General features: G+C 36.7%; 1 protein-coding gene across 6 annotated transcripts in view; it reads left to right on the plus strand.

Moving 5' to 3' along the window:
- Positions 1–19,259, plus strand: part of MINDY2 (MINDY lysine 48 deubiquitinase 2) — a 116,020-nt gene that overhangs the window by 79,870 nt on the left and 16,891 nt on the right. For 4 of the 6 annotated variants that reach the window (XM_060150913.1, XM_060150928.1, XM_060150939.1 and 1 more), the window contains one exon: positions 17,999–18,197. The exons of 1 other annotated variant lie outside the window; for it this stretch is intronic. The gene's annotated coding sequence lies outside the window, so the exon portion shown is untranslated. Of the gene's footprint in view, positions 1–2,937; positions 3,390–17,998; positions 18,198–19,259 lie in introns of those variants that run through there. One more of the 6 variants, XM_060150955.1, reaches the window with a different exon arrangement.

Genomic DNA, 19,259 nt, shown 5'->3' on the forward strand with positions numbered 1-19,259 from the left:
GCACCTTCAACGATGTCAGGGTCATGTAGGGGAGTAAAGAATAATTTTCCTTCTACTACCCTTCTAAGTTCTTGGCTGGGGCCTTGTACAGAAGACAGATTAATAAGAGAAAAACAAATTTATAATATGTTTACATGGGAGATAGGGAAAAATTAGTATCTCACAGAGGTAGCTTAGAATTCTGGCTTAAATACCATTTCAGTTAAAGACAAAAGAAAGTGTGTGGAGAGTAAGGTTTGTTATGCAGATTAAAGTCTTTAAATTGGTGCCTTCTCCATTGATTAGATTCTCTTGTGATTTAGTCCTCCTCTTTCTGGTAAAGGAAGATTTCCTTTATAAGTATAAATTTCCATTACAAAGAAGCAACTCTGTTTTCAGAGCTTCTGTATCTGCTATTTCTCCAAATAATTCTTATTGCAAAGAGGCATATTTTGGGGTGGCATATTCTGCTACCCTTCAATCAACTCAGGCAAAAGGTGATAGCATTTAAAGGATTCTTCATCCTTTTGAGGACTTTTCTTTGGGCTGCCAACTTTACTAAATAAATCACTATAAAGAAGTGGTGATACTTTAAATATAGTAGCCTTTGAACCCTGGCATTCCACTGAATGTCCTAGTCCTTAAAATATGGAACTAACTGGTTACTAATAAGTATTATATCAGCAGTACTCCCTATTTATTGGAATATTATCATGTATCAGACATTGAGCTGTTTATATTCTTATCCTTACTTAATCCTCACAAAAATTTTAAGAGATTGATACTATCACAGTTAAGGAAACAGAAACTTGAAAGATTAAGCAGCTTACAAAAAGTCAGTGCTAGTGGCAACTTGAAATTTAAAACTGAACCTAATACTCTATAGTCCATCTCTTTACTTCACAATTATGGAAGCATTCACAAATTTGCATACCTAATATGTTCCAATGACCTCCTTCCTTTTTAAACCACTTCTTATATTTCTGATATTTTTCATCTACATTTCTGGTATCCAATCAAAATTTTAAGCCTGGGATCACTAAAGATTTGCTCCTCTTCTAGATGTGTCATTGTTTTACTCCTTACAGTTAGGTCTATGATCCATTTCAAGTTAATTTTTCTTTTTAATTGAATAAATTTGATGTGTAACACTGTGTAAGTTTAAGGTACACAGCATGTTACTTTGATACATTTATATATTTAATATGATTGCTGATTGCTCATAATATGCTTATATTACATAATTATAGTGCAATATTATTGTCTATATTTATTACACTGTGCATTAGATCTCTATGGCTTATTTACTACTTGTTACAAGTCTATACCATTAAGCACCATCACTCTTATTCCCCACCCATCACCGTCCCCTAGTAACCACCATTTTACTGTCTTTTACAGTTTTAACTTTTTCAGATTCCACATGTAAGTGATATTGTACAGTTCTTATCTTTCTCTGTCTGACTTATCTCAGCATAATTTGCTCAAGGTCCATCCATGATGTTGCAAATGAGAGAATATCTTCCTTTCTTATGGCTGAGTTATATTCTGTTGTTAATGTGTACATATCTTTTTTATCCATTTATCGGTTGATGGGTATTTGGGCCATTTCCATATCTTGGCTATTGTGAATAAAGCCACGATAAACATGGGAGTACATATATTTCGTCTGCATCCTGTTTTCATTTTTGGGGGGTATATACCCAAAAATAGAATTGCTGGATCCTATGGTAGATCTATTCTTAATTTTTTAGGAACCTCCATATTGTTTTCCATATTGGTTGGACCAGTTTACATTCCCATGTATAAGGGTACCCTTTACATCACATCCTTACAAGCACCTGTTGTCTCTTATCTTGTTGGTGATAGCCATTCTAACAGGTGTGTGATGATATCTCAGTGTGGTTTTGATTTGCACTTCCCTGACGATTAGTGATGTTGAACACCTCTTCCTGTGTCTGTTGGCCATTTTGATATCCTCTTTGATAAATGTCTAGTTCAGCCCATTTTTTATTTGGATTGTTTGGGCTTTTTGTTGCTGAGTGACCAAGTTATTTGTCTATATTGGATATTAACCCCTTATCCAATACATGGTTTGCAAAAATTTTCTCCCATTCTTTACATTGTCTTTTCATTTTGTTAATTGTTTCTTTTGCTGTGCAGCTTTTGAGTTTGATATAGTCCCATTTGTTGATTTTTTTTCTCTTTTTGTTTGTGCTTTGGCATCATACCCCCAAAATTATTGCCAAGATCAATATCGATGAGATTCTTCCACATGTTTTCTTCTAGGAGTTTTATGGTATCAGGTTTTAAAAATTCAAAAAATTCATGTTGAGTGAATTTTTCTGAGTGGCCTGAAATATAGGGGTCCAGTTTCATTTTTCTGCATGCATTTTTCCAGTTTTCCCAGCACCATTTGTGGAAGAGACTGTCCTTTCCCTTTGAGTATTCTTGGCTCCCTTGTTGAATATTAGTTGATTGTATATGTTGGGGATTAATTCTGGACTCTCTATTCTGTTCCATTGGTCGACGTGTCTATTTTTGTGCCAGTATCATACTGTTTTGATTATTTTGGCTTTGTAATATAGTTTGAAATCTGGAAGTGTAATACGTCCAGCTTTGTTCTTTTGTCTCTGGATTGCTTTGACTATTCAGGGTCTTTTATGGTTCAACACAAATTTAGGATTGTTTCGTCTATTTCTGTGAAGAATGTCTTTAGCATATTGATGGGTAATGCATTGAATCTCTGAATGGCTTTGGGTAGTATGTCCATTTTAACAATATTAATTCTTCCGATCCATAAGTATGGGGTATCATGCCATTTGTTTGTGTATTCAATTTCTTTCAGTAAAGTTTTGTAGTTTTTATTATACAGATCTTTCATTTACTTAAATTTATTCCTCAGTATTTTATTATTTTTGATGCTATGTGAATGGGATGGTTTCATTTCTTTTTCAGATACTTCAGTGATTTCGTATGTTGATTTTGGAAGGCAGCTATGCTCACCACTGTACCGCCAACGCTACACTGTCTGTTGATTTTGTATCCTGCCACTTTACTGAAATTGTTGACTAATTCCAAGTTTGTTGACCAATTCTTTGGGACTTTCTATATATAGGATAATATCATCAGCAAATAATGACAGTTTCACTTCTTTCTTTCTGATTTGTATGCCTTTTATTTCTTTATCTTGACTAATTGCTCTAGCTAGGACTTCCAGAGCTCTATTTAATAGGTGTGGTGAGACTGGGCATCCTTGCCTTATTCCTGACCTTAAGAGAAACATTTTCAATTTCTCACCATTTCATTTCTAATTTTATTTGAGTCATCTCTTTTCTTCTTAGCCTAACTAAATGTTCATCAATCTTGTTTACCTTTTCAAAGACCCAGCTCTTAGTTTTGTTGATTTTTCTATTGTTTTTATGGTCTCTATTTCATTTATGTCTCCTCTGACCCTTACTATTTCCTTCCTTCTGCTGATTTTGAGCTTAATTTGTTCTTTTTCTAGTTCCTTGAGGTGTAAAGTTATATTATTTGAGATCTAATTTCTTAACAAATGTGTTTATTGCTATAAACTTTCCTCTCAGAACTGCTTTTGCTGCATTCCACAATATTTGATATGTTGTGTTTTCATTTTCATTTGTTTTGAGATAAATTTTAACTTCCCTTTTTCTTCTTTGATCAAATGAAGTGTGTTGTTTAGTTTCTACATATTTGTACATCTTCTCACTTTCCTCTTATTGTTGATTTCTATTTTTTTTACCATTGTGTTCAGAGAAGATAGTTGGTATGATTTCAAGCTCCTTAAATTTACTAAGATTTGTGGCTAATCATGTGACCTCTCCTGGAGAATGTTTCATGTGCACTTGAGAAGAATGTGTTCTGCTCCTGTTTGGTGGAATGTTCTGTCTATTAAGCTCATTTGTTCTAACATGTGGTTCAATTCCAATGTTTCCTTGTGGGTTTTCTGTCTGGAAAATGTATCCCTTGCTGATAGTGGGGTTTTGAAGTCCCTAACAATTATTGTATTGTTGTCTCTTTCTCCCTTAAATCTATTATTAATTGCTTAATATAGTTCGGTGCCAGGGTGTTGGGAGTGTAAATATTTACAGTTGTTGTATCTCCTTAATGTATTGACCCTTTATCATTATTTAATTACTTTCTTTGTCTTTTCTTACTCTTTATGACTTGCAGTCTTCTTTTGTCTGATATAACTATGACTAAACCTGCGTCTTTTCATTTCAATTTGCTTGAAATATCATCATCCATCCTTTCACTTTGACCTTATGTGTGTCTATAAAGCTGAAACGAGGACTTCCCTGGTGGCACAGTGGTTAAGAATCGACCTGCCAGTGCAGGGGGACACAGGTTTGAGCCCTGGTCCGGGAAGATCCCACATGCCGCAGAGCAACTAAGCCCGTGCACCACAACTACTGAGCCCGCATGCCACAACTACTGAAGCCCGCATGCCTAGAGCCCGTGCTCCCCAACAAGAGAAGCCACCGCGATGAGAAGCCTGTGCACTGCAACAGAGTAGCCCCCTCACGCTGCAACTAGAGAAAGCCCGCATGCAGCCAAAAAAATAATAATAATTAAAAAAAAAATAGAATCTGTAATTTTAAAACTCCCTGCAAACAAAAGTCTACGACCAGATGGCTTTCCTGGGGAATTCTACCAAACATATAAAGAAGAACTTACACCTGTCGTTCTCAGACAATTCCAAAAAACTGAAGAGGAGGAAACACTACCAAATTCATTCTGCAAGGCCACCATTACTCTGATAACAAAACCAGACAAAGACACCACAAAAGAAATTACAGGCCAATATCTGTCATGAATATAGTTGCAAAAATTCTCAATGAAATATTAGCAAACCAAATCCAACAATACATAAAAAGGATAATACACCATGATCAAGTTGGATTCATTCCAGGGTCGCAAGAATGGTTCAAGATACGTAAATCAATCAACATATGTTCATTGACATTAATGTTAACATCACATTAACAAAAAGACAAATCTGCATGATCGTCTCAATAGATGCAGAAAAAGCATTTGACAAAATTCAACATCCATTTATGATCAAAAACTCTCACTAAAGTGTGTATAGAGTGAACATATCTCAACATAATAAAGGCCACTTACAACAAACCCACAGCCAACATAATACTCAACAGTGAAAAGCTGAAAGCCTTCCTACTAAATTCAGGAACAAGACAAGGATGCCCACTGTCACCACTTCTATTCAACATAGTATTGGAAGTCCTAGCTACAAAAATAAGACAATAAAAAGAAATTAAAAGTATCCAAATTGGAAGGAAAGAAGTAAAACCATTACTATTTGCAGATGACATGATACTTTATATAGAAAACCCTGAAGTCTCCACACAAAAACTATTAGAATAAAAAATTTCAGCAAGGTAGCAGGATACAAGATTAATATACAGAAATCTGTTGTGTTTCTATACACTAATAATGATATATTAACAAAAATAAACAATTGGGCCCTAATTAAACTTAAACGCTTTTTCACAGCAAAAGAAACCACAAACAAGATTGAAAAGACAACCCTCAGAATGGGAGGAAATACTTGCAAATGAAGCAACTGACAAAGGATTAATCTCCAAAATATACAAGCAGCTCATGCAGCTCAATATCAAAAAAACAAACAACCCAATCAAAAAATGGGCAGAAGACCTAAATAGACATTAGGCTGAGTAAAAAACTGAAACTCATTAGGTTGGGTTAAAAAAAAAAGATAGTTTTAAAAAAAAAAAAAAAAAAAAGATAGTTTTAAACTGAACAGTTCCCAGAGGTATGCAGGGCAATAAGTTCAAGCTTCAACCAGCCAAAGCAGAGAGTTCTGAGTGATCAACTAGGGCATACATTGTTGACCACAAAGAAAGCACCCCACAGTATTATGATTAAACTACCCCTTGAATGAACAGATCCTGAAAACAAAGCTCATATTTATCAAACTGATGAACAAATAACTTAAATGCCTTATATTCCTTGAAGGAAGACAACAAAATCCATACATTCAACAATACAGCATTCATAATATTCAGCATCCAGTCAAAAATTATTAGACTTGCCAGAAACCAAGAAAATGTGATCCCTAACCAGGAAGAAACCTCAAATGAAAGGGATTGTAAGAGATTTTAAATTAGCAGACAAGGACCTAAAATACTATTGTATATTTATGTATTTAAAGGCAAACATGAACATAATGAAGAGAGAAATCAAAAATATTCTTAAAAAACCAAATAAAGCATTTAGAGATTTAAAAAAATATGTGAAATAAAATTTTCACAGGATAAGATTAACAGTGGATTAGACATTGCAGATGAAAAGACTGGTAAACAAAAGCAAGAAGATTAAATGAATAAAAAAATAAACAAGTTCAGTGACCCCTGAAGCAACATCATCTTAGAAAATACATGTAAATGAAGTCTTAGAATAACAGTACAGAGTGTAGAAAAAACAAAAAAGATGGCCAAAATTTTCTTATTTGATTTTTTAAAAAAGTTACAGAGCCACAAAGCTCAACAAATCACAAATAGGAAATACACACACCAACACACATCATAATCAAATTGCTAAAAACCAGTGATAAATAGAAAATCTTAAAGCAATCAGGAGAGAAGAGGGGGAGAAATATCTCATCTTTGCACCTTCCCACCCAGAATACTTGTTAAAGTTATCCAATAACTCAAGACCCCTAGACATTGGCTGGCGCCTTAGTAGCTGTCACCACATAACACATGCCAAGGGACTGATACTTTGGACAAAGGGCTCACTGCGTTGTACCAAGGAGAGAGATTCCTTTGGTGCTAAGTCCCAACCCAGATCCTTTGGAAAGACACCCACCTAGGAGTAGACCATGCCCTTTCCCTTCCTTTTCCCATAACCACCTAAAAGGTTGGCACTATGAGTCATCAGGCAGAGATATAAAGTGAAAGCTGTGGCTTCCCCAATGAAGCAAAAGGCAGATCTGTAGCACAGTAGTTTCCATCTTTCAAAAATACCATGGTATTTCTGCAGCACAGCAAAGGGATTAGTTTAAACCTAACTTAAGCCAAGCGTCCTTAAACCAGACAACCATTGCCACGAGAGAGGTCCCTAACCCTAACAATACTGATTTAAGGCTCTCTGGAGGAAAACAATATTAGCAGAATAAAGGACCTCCCCCCAGTATATGCAGTGTCAAAGGAAGGAAGGAAAGCAGAGAAGGAGGGAAGAAGGGAGGGGAAAAGGGAGGGACAGCCAGTTTAATGAGAGACATAATGGTCTCTTCAAATAACGCAATTTTACTCTAGTCTGCAAATAGATGCCTAAATGGGTCTCTATCTTGCCCCAGGCCTTAATCTCTCTTAAGTCTCCTTGGGTAACTTACACCTTATAGCAACTTAAAACAACTTTCCAATGCTTGTTCCTATCTTTAGAGGCTATGTCTTTCCTCTATGTATATGAAGACTCATTATATATGAGGCCCTTTTAATAATGTCTCCCTGTATCTTTATGGATTTTCAATCCTGCCCCCCACCGCGTAAGGGTCGGAAGCTAGATCAAGGATGCATAGTCCTTTTGGACCCATTAACTGTGGATTATCTGTCAGGCTAGGCACCTGCCCATCGGACAGGGGACCCTTTTGAGCTCGAACTTCCACTACCTGAAATCTTCTTCAATATGCAGATAATAAAGGGGTGGGTAATTCTTCTGAGCTCTCACTCCAATCCCCTCAAGGAAATAAAAATGAGTTGTCCAGGGTCATTTCCATAGACAGTGTGGACTACCAAGAAGGGAAATAGAAAATCCCACTTAGTGAATGAAAATTACATTCAGAGAGAATAATAAAATCACCATATCCCATAATGATGAAATCAAAATCATATCAGGCAACAAAAGCCTGCCAAGTGCAGCTGTGCCCCATTCCATTGGCTATTTGTTTTGTTACTTTTGGTCTGTGTGCTTTTGTTGGTTTGCAGTCTGGAGGCCCAAACCCTCCAAGCAAGTCACTGTTTCAACCAAACACAGCAAATGTTGAGGCCTGCATACCATCAAGTGTGAATAATGCAGGCTCTGCAGCCCAAAGGTCCTGCCAGCTTGCCTGCCAACAATCAAACCAACTCATAAAGCAAAAGGCCCATAATAATTGGCTTAGTTGGAGGACCTGCCTGCAGTTTAATTCTAGATCTCTAACTACCTCAGCCGTGGATATTTAAATAAACAACTTGACTGTTAATAACATGCACCTAAATGAGGCCATAAGATTTAAAACCTATTTGTTGCAGAATTCCCTTCATCCCCCATCTGGGGAAAACCTAGGACTGTTGGGAGTTTTTAGATTTGGCCAGCCCTATATGGGAGTTTAAATGTGCCAACTGGGTTCTGGTACTTTGGCCCAATTATGGCAGTATCATGGATGCCAGCATCCCTTTTGCGAGCTGTGTACCCACAAAGCTTCTTGACTTAAGCTTGCAAAGTAAAGCTCCCAGGCCCAACATTGCCTTCAAATTCCACAGGCGGCTTATTCTTCTTATACCATAAAGTCAGAAAAACGTGAGCCCTATCAACCTGAGTGGGTATCCACTTACGAAGGACGCACCAGTCCCACATCCCAGATGCCACTGCTGTGGTCCAGGAGTTCACCACTAGATGACATCGCCTCAGACACCATCTCTCCTGTCCAAGAGCTGCGCACCAAACGCTGAGACCACTGCCCAAGCTACGCCCGTGGATGGCCTCTCCTAAGCCACCGACAAATTAGACACAGGTCACTTATTGCTTCTCCTCTTTTGCTATGAGGGGTCCTATTATGCTTGCTGTTTTATGTGGCCCATGATCCTAGTATTCTCCTTGCTCTCTGCCAAAATATATACCTTTATACTCCCATGTCTAATGGGAAACCCTGTTTCCCAAATAGCACTACGATCTGTGTCATTCTAAAAATTAATGAAAATGATTGCTTTCCCCAGGAGGCAACTACCTCATATGAGCCCACTCCCCACTGCATTCTCCTACTCCCCCCTCTGGCTTGCCACTTCTCACCTTGCATGTCTGACCATGGCTACCACGCTACCCTTGCCCCTTGGTTACAAATACTACTGACATTTATATATACCTTATTGAACTCTCAGTTCATTCTCTCCAACAATATAACTGCAGAACCTACCACCATGACCAAAATACACTAAGATATTGTCATGAAAAATATAACTTAGACTTTTAACATACCTGACAACTCCAAGACATTGTTAGAGACCTCAGAAATTTCAGATCTGTTTTCACGGCTAATGCCATGTAAATGGGGAACTTAGTTATGGCCAGCCCATTAGGACTCCTTGTACTTCTGTCTTCTTCCTTTTCACTCTCATAATAAAATATTTTCTGTGCCATTCAGGGCAACTTATGCTCTACTCTCTAAAATTCTCCTCTACTATTCAGGCCACTCAAATGCCCCAAATAACTGAACTCGAAACTGATGATAAGACATTAGGGGTCAACTGTAATATTTTTTTTTTTTATTTTTTGCGGTACGCGGGCCTCTCACTGTTGTGGCCTCTCCCGTTGTGGAGCACAGGCTCCAGACGCGCAGGCTCAGCGGCCATGGCTCACGGGCCCAGCGGCTCCGCGGCATGTGGGATCTTCCCGGACTGGGGCACGAACCCGCGTCCTCTGCATCGGCAGGCGGACTCTCAACCACTGTGCCACCAGGGAAGCCCCCAACTGTAATATTTTTAAAATGCTATCTTAAGATATTTTTTATTGAGGTATAATTGACAGATAGGAACTGTACATACTTAAGGTGTACAGCTTGATGTTGTGACATTGTGAAATGATCACCACAACCAACTAATTAACATATCCGTCACCTCACATAGCTACCATTTTTCTTTTCTTTTCCTTCCTTTGTAGTGAAAACACTTAACATCTCTCTCAGGAAATTTCAAGTACACAATACAGTATTGTAATCTACAGTCACCATGCTGTACATGAGACCTTCAGAACTCATTCATCGTGTATAACTGAAACTTTGTCCCCTTTGACCAACATTTCCCTATTTTCCCTTTCCTTCTGTCCCTGGCAACCGTCATATTCTCTGCTTCTATGAAATTGACTATTTTAGATTCCATATATAAGTAAGATCATGCAGTATTTGTCTTTAAGTGTCTGACTTATTTCGCTTAGCATAATGTCTTTCAGGCTCATCCATGTTGTACCAAATGGCAAGATATCCTTTTATAAGGCTGAATAATATTTTATTGTATATATGTGTATACACACACACACACACACACACACACATCTTTATCCATTCACCCATCAGTGAACATTTAGGTTGTTTCCAGGCTACAATAAACATAGGAGTGCAGATATCTCCTCAAGATTCAGACTTCATTTCTTTAAAATATATATCGAGAAGTTAAAAACACTATCTTGATCAATTTTAAGCCCCTGGCTAGTGGCAAGTCAGTTTCCCTGCTTGAGTGGCTAAATCCACACCCAACCACTTCCCTTACTGGGCTCTCACACTCCAGGCCACTATGCACCCAACCTAACTGCCGTGGGACAAGGTACCAGACAAGTAAGACAGTCCCTATGCCCCTAGTTAAATCATTCAAATTAGCCAATCCACAGAAGAGTCATGAAACCTAACTGACCACACCTCATTTACCATACATAGGATGCCCCCTACAGCTCTAATTTGTTGTTACCCTGTCCCTGGGTGCAATCTCTCGTGGTACTGCATGGTAGCTTTTTCTTGTTCAGCGCTGTAAGTAACAGAGTTCTGCCTTTCATCTATCCAAGTATCATTGTATCCCACCATCAAAAGAATCTTTAAATGTTATAAACAATTAGAAAACGGGCTATAAAAAATGATCTAAGCTTCTACCTTAAGAGGAGAGAAAGAGCAAATCGAACCCAAGTAAGCAGACAGAAATAATGAATGATAAGAGAAGGAAAAAATGGATAGAAAATAGACAAATGATAAAGAAAATAATGAAACAAAAAGCTGGTTCTTTGAGGGTAGAAAAAATTGTAAATTACTTTAGCCAGGCTGACCTAGAGAAAAAGAGAAAAGACACAAATGCCAAGAATGAAAGAGGAGACATCACTAGAAATCCTACAGCCATTAAAAGGACAATAGGGAATGTATTAATAATTTTCTGCCAATAAGTGTGATCACTTACATAAAATGGATAAATTCCTTGAAAGACACAAGTTACCAAAATCAGTTTCAAGATGAAATAGAAAAATCTTAGTAGCCTTATGTCTTTTAGAAAATTGAGTCTATACGTTTAATACATCCTCAAAAGAAAAGTCCATGCCCAAATGTCATCACTGGTAAATTCTATCAAACATTTAAGAACAAAATAACACCAATCTTACACAAACTCCTTCAGAAAAAGGCAAAGGAGGGAACATTTCTCTATTACATTTATGAGGCCAGTAATACCTTCATAAGCATTATAAAAAAGAGAACTACAGGCTAATATTTCTCATGGAAACAATACAAAAATCTTTAACAGCAACAATAACAACAACAAATGAACAAAGAATGAAGACTCAAACTTTCTGATTTCAAACCTTGCTACAAAGCAACAAAAACAAATATGTTACTGTCATAAGGATAGACATATTGATCAATGAAATAGAATTCAGAGTTCAGAAATAGAACCATATGTCTGTGGTCAGCTGAATTTGACAAGGTGCCAAGACTATTCAACGGGGAAAGGATTATCTTTTTGAAAAATGGTGCTGAAACAACTGATGATACACATGCAAAAAAATGAAATTTGACCCTTACCTCATACCATATAAAAAAAGTAACCCCAGGGCTTCCCTGGTGGCGCAGTGGTTGGGAGTCCGCCTGCCGATGCAGGGAACACGGGTTCGTGCCCCGGTCCGGGAAGATCCCACGTGCCGCGGAGCGGCTGGGCCCGTGAGCCATGGCCGCTGAGCCTGTGCATCCGGAGCCTGTGCTTCGCAATGGGAAAGGCCACAACAGTGACAGGCCCACGTACCGTAAAAAAAAAAAAAAAAAAAAAAAAAAAAAAAAAAAAAAATTAACCCCAAATTGATCATACACCTAAATGTAAGAGCTAAAACTGTAAAACTCTTAGGAGAAAACATACTGGTAGGTCTTCATGACTTCTGGTTTGGCAATGAATCCATAGAAATGACACCAAAAGCACAAGCATCAAGAAAATGTAGATTGTACTTCATCAAAATTTAACACTTTTGTTTTTCAAAGGATACCCTAATAAACTGAAACAACCACCACAGCATGGGAGGAAATATTTACAAATCATGTATGTGATAAAGGACTTCTACCTAGAATATATAAAGAATTCTTACAACTCATTAAAAAAAGGCAAATAACAATAAAAAATGAACAAAAGGTCTGAAGAGACATTTCTCCAAAGAAGATGTACAAATAGCCTATAAGCACTGGAAAAGACGCTCGGCTTTATAACTCGTCAGAGGAATACAAACCAAAACCACAAGAGATACCATTTCACACCCACTAGATTGGCTAGAATAAAAAGGGAGTAAATATTGTAAGAAAAAGGAAAACTCAGAACTTGCATATACTGTTCATGGGAATACAAAATTGTGCAGCCAATTTGGAAAACAGCACGACAGTTCCTCAACATAGAGCTACCATATGGCCCAACAATTCCACTACTAGGTGTATACCCAAGAGAAATGGAAACATATGCCCACATAAAACATGTTCAGGAATGTTCATAATAGCATTATTCACAATAGCTAAAAGATGAAAACAAACCAAATGTGCATCAGATACATGTATAAGTGAATCACATTGCTGTACACCTGAAACTATCACAACATTGTTAATCAACTATACTCCAATACCAAATAAAAAGTTAAAGAAAAAGAGAGAAAACAAATGTCCATCAGCCAACTCTGAATGAATGAACAATGTGTGAAATAACCATACAGGTAACATTTTTCAGGCATAAAAATGAATGAAGTATTGATACACGCCACAACAGGGATGAACCTTAAAAACATTATGCTAAGTGAAAAAAGCTAGTCACAAAAGATAATATATGATTTCATTTACATAAAATGTCCAGAATTGCCAAAACTATAGACAGAAGGTAAATTAGTGGGTGCTTAGGATTAGAGTCAGGGGAGGGAAGTGAGTGAGTGAGGTGACAATTTAAAAAGAGTACAGGGACTTCCCTGGTGGCGCAGTGGTTAAGAATCTGCCTGCCAATGCAGGGGACACGGGTTTGAGCCCTGGTCCGGGAAGATCTCACATGCTGCAGAGCAACTAAGCCTGTGGGCCACAACTACTGAGCCTGCTCTCTAAAGTCGGCGAGCCACAACTACTGAGCCTGCATGCCACAACTACTGAAGTCTGTGCACCTAGAGCCCGTTTCTCTTGTTCTCTGCAACAAGAGAAATGACTGCAACAAGAAGCCTGCTCACCGCAAGTAAAGAAATCCTGTGTGCAGCAACGAAGACATGACATGGCCAAAAATAAAAATAATTTAAAAAAAAAAAGTACAGAGTTTCTTTTCTTTTTAATATAAATTTATTTATTTTTGGCTGCGTTGGGTTTTCGTTGCTGCATGCAGGCTTTCTCTGGTTGTGGTGAGCGGGGGCTACTCTTTGTTGCGGTGTGCATGCTTCTCATTGCAGTGGCTTCTCTTGTTGCAGAGCATAGGCTCTAGGCGCACGGGCTTCAGTAGTTGTGGCACGTGGGCTCAGTAGTTGTGGCTTGCGGGCTCTAGAACGCAGGCTCAGTAGTTGTTGCACAAGGGCTTAGTTGCTCCATAGCATGTGGGATCTTCTCAGTCCAGGGCTCGAACCCGTGTCCCCTGCATTGGCAGGTGGATTCTTAACCATTGCGCCACCAGGGAAGCCCCAGGGTTTCTTTCTGAGGTGAAAACTGTAGTGATCACTGTACATATCTGTAAATGTATTAAAGTCATTGAGTTGTACACTTTTTAGATTTTATTATTTTAAAAAACTTTTTTATTATAGAAAATTTCAAACATACATAAAAGTAGAAGAAATAGTGTAATAAAGCCCCATGAATCCATCAATTAGCTTCAAGAATTATCAACACATGGCCAATCTCATATCATCTATATCATTCTCTTGTCCCCTCTCCTTTTTTTTAAAATAGTAGGTCCTTGTTGGTTATTCATTTTAAATATAGTAGTATGTACATGTCAATCCAAACCAAATAACTGGGTGAACTGTGTGGTATATGAATTATCTTTCAACAAAGCAGTTTTGAAACAAACAAAAATCCTTAACAAAACTGCAGTAAATGAAATCCAGCCACACACACACACACACACACACACACACAAACTCCATAACCAAGTATGAATTTTCCCTGGTATGCAAAGTTGATTTAACATTTTAATATCAGTCAATGTAATTCAGCATATTAGCAGAATGAAGGGGAAAATCTATATACAGAAAAAGCATCTGACAAAATTCAACACCCATTTGCAATAAAAACTCTTAGCATATTAGGAAGATCAGGGAACTTCCTCAGCCTCATAAAGGGTATAAATGAAAAACTCACAGCTGACATCACACTTCATGGTGAAAGACTGAATGCTTTTCCCCTAAAATTGGGTACTATGCAAGAATGTCTGCCCTCACAACTCCTATTCAACATTCGGTTGGAGATATTAGCCAATGCAATAAGGCAATGGGGGAGGGGAGGCATTTAGGTTGGTAAGGAAGATATAATGCTGCCTTTGTTTCCAGAAGACATGATAGTGTACATCAAAAACCTTGCGGCATCTCCAAAAAAGCTAGTAGAATTAATAAGTATATTTAGCAATGTCACAAGATATAAGGGCTCCATACAAAAATCAATTATGTTTCTATGTAGCAGCAGTGAACAATCAAAAATTAAACATTTTAAATACCATTTACAATAGCATCAAAAATATTAAATACTTAGGGATAAATTTAACAAAAATTGTTTAAGACTTATACACTGAAAATTAAAACACATTGCTGAGAGGTTTTAAAGAAGGCCTACTAAATGAAGAGATACTCGAATTATAGTTTGGAAGATTTGATATTGTTTGTTAATGTCAGTTCTCCCCAAATTTATCTATATATTCAACATAAATCATTCAAAATTCCAGCAGCATTTTTTGGTAGATATTGGTAGGCTGATTTAAAAACTTACATGGAAATGCAAAGGGGTGAAATAAAGACTATGGTATTAGTGAAAATATAGACATACAGATCAATGGAGCAGAATAGACTTACATATATAGGGTAAGTTGATTTTTTTTAAACAAGGGTGCTAAGATAATAAATGGGGAAAAGATAGTGTTTTCAGCAAATTATACTGGAAAAACTAGATATCCATACAGAAAAAAAATGTACCTCACCCCTTTAATGTATGCCATACATAAATCAACTTGAAATAGATTTTATCTAAATCAAAAACTAAAACTATACAAGTTCTGGACAAAAACATAGGACAAAGGCATATGTGATCTTGGGGTAGGCAAAGATTTCTAAGATAGGACAAAACGTATGCATGAACCTTTAACAAAAATTGATAAATTGAACTTCATCAAAATTGAAAACTATTCTTCATCACAGCAAGATCTTTTTTGACTCACCTCCTAGAGTAATGAAAATAAAAACAAAAATAAACAAATGGGACCTAATTAAACTTAAAAGCTTTTTGCACAGCAAAGGAAACCATAAACAAGACAAAGAGACAACACACAGAATGGGAGAAAATATTTACAAATGATGTAACTGACAAGGGATTAGTCTCCAAAATTTACAAACAGCTCATGTGGCTTAATATCATCAAAACAAACAACCCAAACAAAAAATGGGCAGAAGGCCTAAACAGACATTCCTCCGAAGAAGACATACAGATGGCCCACAAACACATGAAAAGATGCTCAACATCACCAATTATTAGAGAAATGCAAATCAAAACTATAATGAGGTATCACCTCACACCAGTCAAAATGGCTATCATCAAAAAATCCACAAGCAACAAATGCTGGAGAGGATGTGGAGAGAAGGGAACCCTCCTACACTGTTGGTAGGAATTTAAATTGGTACAGCCACGATGGAGAAGAGTATGGAGGTTCCTTAAAAAACTGAAAAAAGAGCTACCATATGATCCTGCAGTTCCACTCCTGGGCATATATCCAGAGAAAAACATGGTCCAAAAGGATACATGCACCCGGATGTTCATTGCAGCAATGTTTACAGTAGCCAAGACATGGAAGCAACCTATGTGTCCATCAATAGAGGAATGGATAAAGAAGATGTGGTACCTATATACAAAGGAATATTACTAAGCCATTAAAAATGAATTAATGCCATTTGCAGCATCATGGTTGGACCTAGAGATTGTCATATTGAGTGAAGTTAAGTCAGAGGAAGAGAAATATACGATACTGCGAATATGTGGAATCTAAAAAGAAATGAAACAAATGAACTTATTTACAAAACAGAAACAGACTCACAGACTTATAGAACAAACTAATGGTTACCGGGGGGAAGGGGACAGTTAGGGAGTGTGGGACTGACATGTATACACTTATATTTTAAATGGATAACCAACAAGAACCTACTTTGTAACACAGGGAACTCTGCTCAATATTATGTTACAAGCTAAATGGGAAAAGAATTTGAAAAACAATAGATATATGTATATGTGTAACTGAATCACTTCACGATACACCTGAAACTACCACAACATTGTTAATCAACTATACTCCAATATAAAATAAAAAGTTAAAAATAAAATGATAAATTTTAAAAAAACAAATGTTACTTTGTTTATCCTCTTATGTACTAAAACAACAAAGTCCATATTTTTCAAAGCCTTGTATCATGTTAAATATCAACTTTTCCTTAATGATTAAATCCCTATTGATCTTTTTAAAAATAAATAATAAAACAAATATAAAAATATTTTACAGTTAAAAAGTCCTAACCACCATCTGACTCTTCAGCAAATTGTAGTAGTAACATCAAGGATCACTCATCACAGATCACCATAAGAAATATAATAATAATGAAAATGTTTGAAATACTGAATTATCAAAATATGACACAGAGACATGAAGTGAGCAAATATTTTGGAAAAATGGTGCCAATAGCCTTGCTCAATGCAGGGTTGCCACAAACCTTCAATTCGTAAAAAAGCAGTATCTGTGAAGCATGATAAAATGAGGTATGCCTTACATAATAAAAATAATAAATACTATATATATATACATATATATATACCCACACACATATTCCCAGCAATTCCACTCCTACATATTTACTCAAGAGAAATGAAAACATGTGCACAGAATTGTACACAAATATTCATACCAGTTTTATTCATAATAGCCAAAAACTGTCAACTCAAATTTTAATCAATAGGTGAATGCATAAAAAATTGTAGTACACCCATACAGTGCAATACTATACAGCAACAAAAAGGAACTACTGATATACAAAGCAACATGGATGAATTGCAAAAATGTTACACTGAACAAAAGGAGCCAGGTACAAAAGTAGAGATTATTTTATGATTGTTTATATGAAACTCTAGGAAACAGAATCTCTAGTGATAGAAAGCAGATAAATTGTTGCCTAGGGCTGAACATGTGAATTGTAATAACCAGGAAAGGGCACGAGGAAAACCTTTAGTGATGAAAGTATTCTGCATCTTGAACATGGTAGTGGTTACTTGGGTGTATACACTTATCAAAACTCATTAAACTGTACACTTGAAATGTATGCATAATATTATTTGTAAATTTTACTTCAAAAATTTAAAAACTATTTCTACATACTAGCAACAAATGATGGAAAACTGAAATTTAAAATTCTATTTAGAATAGCATCAAACATACTAAATATAAATTTATCAAAATATGTGCAAGACCTATACACTGAAAACTAGACCTCGAGTTACCTCATTTGTCATTCACCATTTCCACCTTGAGATTTTTTTTTTTTTTTTTTGCAGTACGAGGGCCTCTCTCACTGTTGTGGCCTCTCCTGTTGAGAAGCACAGGCTCCGGACGCGCAGGCTCAGCGGCCATGGCTCACAGGCCCAGCCGCTCCGCGGCACGTGGGATCTTCCCAGCAGGGCACGAACCCGTGTCCCCTGCATCGGCAGGCGGACTCTCAACCACTGTGACACCAGGGAAGCCCCCCACCTTGAGGTTTTATGTTAAAATTTTTTTAAGTAGTTAAATAGAGTGAGAATTATAAAGTGTAATATTTTTGCTTCGTAAGTACAAATTTTAATTAATGCAAAAAATACTTTATTGAACTGTAGTAATATCTTTTAAACTGAAAATTCTTTTTTAATCACTAATTTAAAACTAAATACAGGAAATGCCTATTATGGAAAATAATTTTGTCATATAGAGGAGGAGATGTTTAGAAATTATTTGCTTTGTGGTGTCAAATATATCACATATACATCACTGGTCATATCTCCCCTACACTGGATGAAATGACTTGAAGTGATCTTCTTCTAAGTACATGCCTATGTTTGAATCTTGGTTCCACCACTTGCTATCTTTATGATCTTGAGCAAATTGTTCCTTCATTTCCACAAATTAAAATGGGAATAATAGCAGTACGTATACCTAAATCATAAGCCTGTTGTGGGAATTAAGTGAGTTAATGCATGTAAATTACCTAGTACAATACCTAGCACATGGTAAGTGCTCAATAAATACTAACTTCTGTGATGACGGTCAAGCTCATAATATATTTACCATGCCTGACAAACATTAAGCTTGAAGTTATTAGTTACCTTATTATGTGACAAGACTTTTTTCCCCTTTAGGCTCCTGTGATTAGTTAGAATGACCAGAGTGGCCTATATTTGAATTTTTATTATAAGTTAGACAGGAATCATAAAAGCCATAAATCTGTGGATAAAGAAATTGGGGACCATAAAGGTTAGATTATATGCTCCAGTTAGTAGGATCAGAACCAGCCTCCAAGACTTCTAACTCTGGATCTAGTCTCTTAATCTTGGTATCTATCTATAATCCTTTTTAAAGGTGACTCTCCAGTTAACAGAATAAAAACAAAGTACTTCTTATCTAAATAATACATAATATTAATATTTCAGACCTCAACCAAGACAGTTCTAAAAGCCCTGGACACAAGTTCCTAAAGCTGATGCCGAAGTTCCCCTTCCCCTACCCCAAGTGATTCAGCTATATGAAGTTATTAATCATCAGTTAACTAGAAAATTACATTAATCA

Source organism: Lagenorhynchus albirostris, chromosome 1 (assembly GCF_949774975.1).
Source record: "Lagenorhynchus albirostris chromosome 1, mLagAlb1.1, whole genome shotgun sequence".
Taxonomy (NCBI): Eukaryota; Metazoa; Chordata; class Mammalia; order Artiodactyla; family Delphinidae; genus Lagenorhynchus; species Lagenorhynchus albirostris.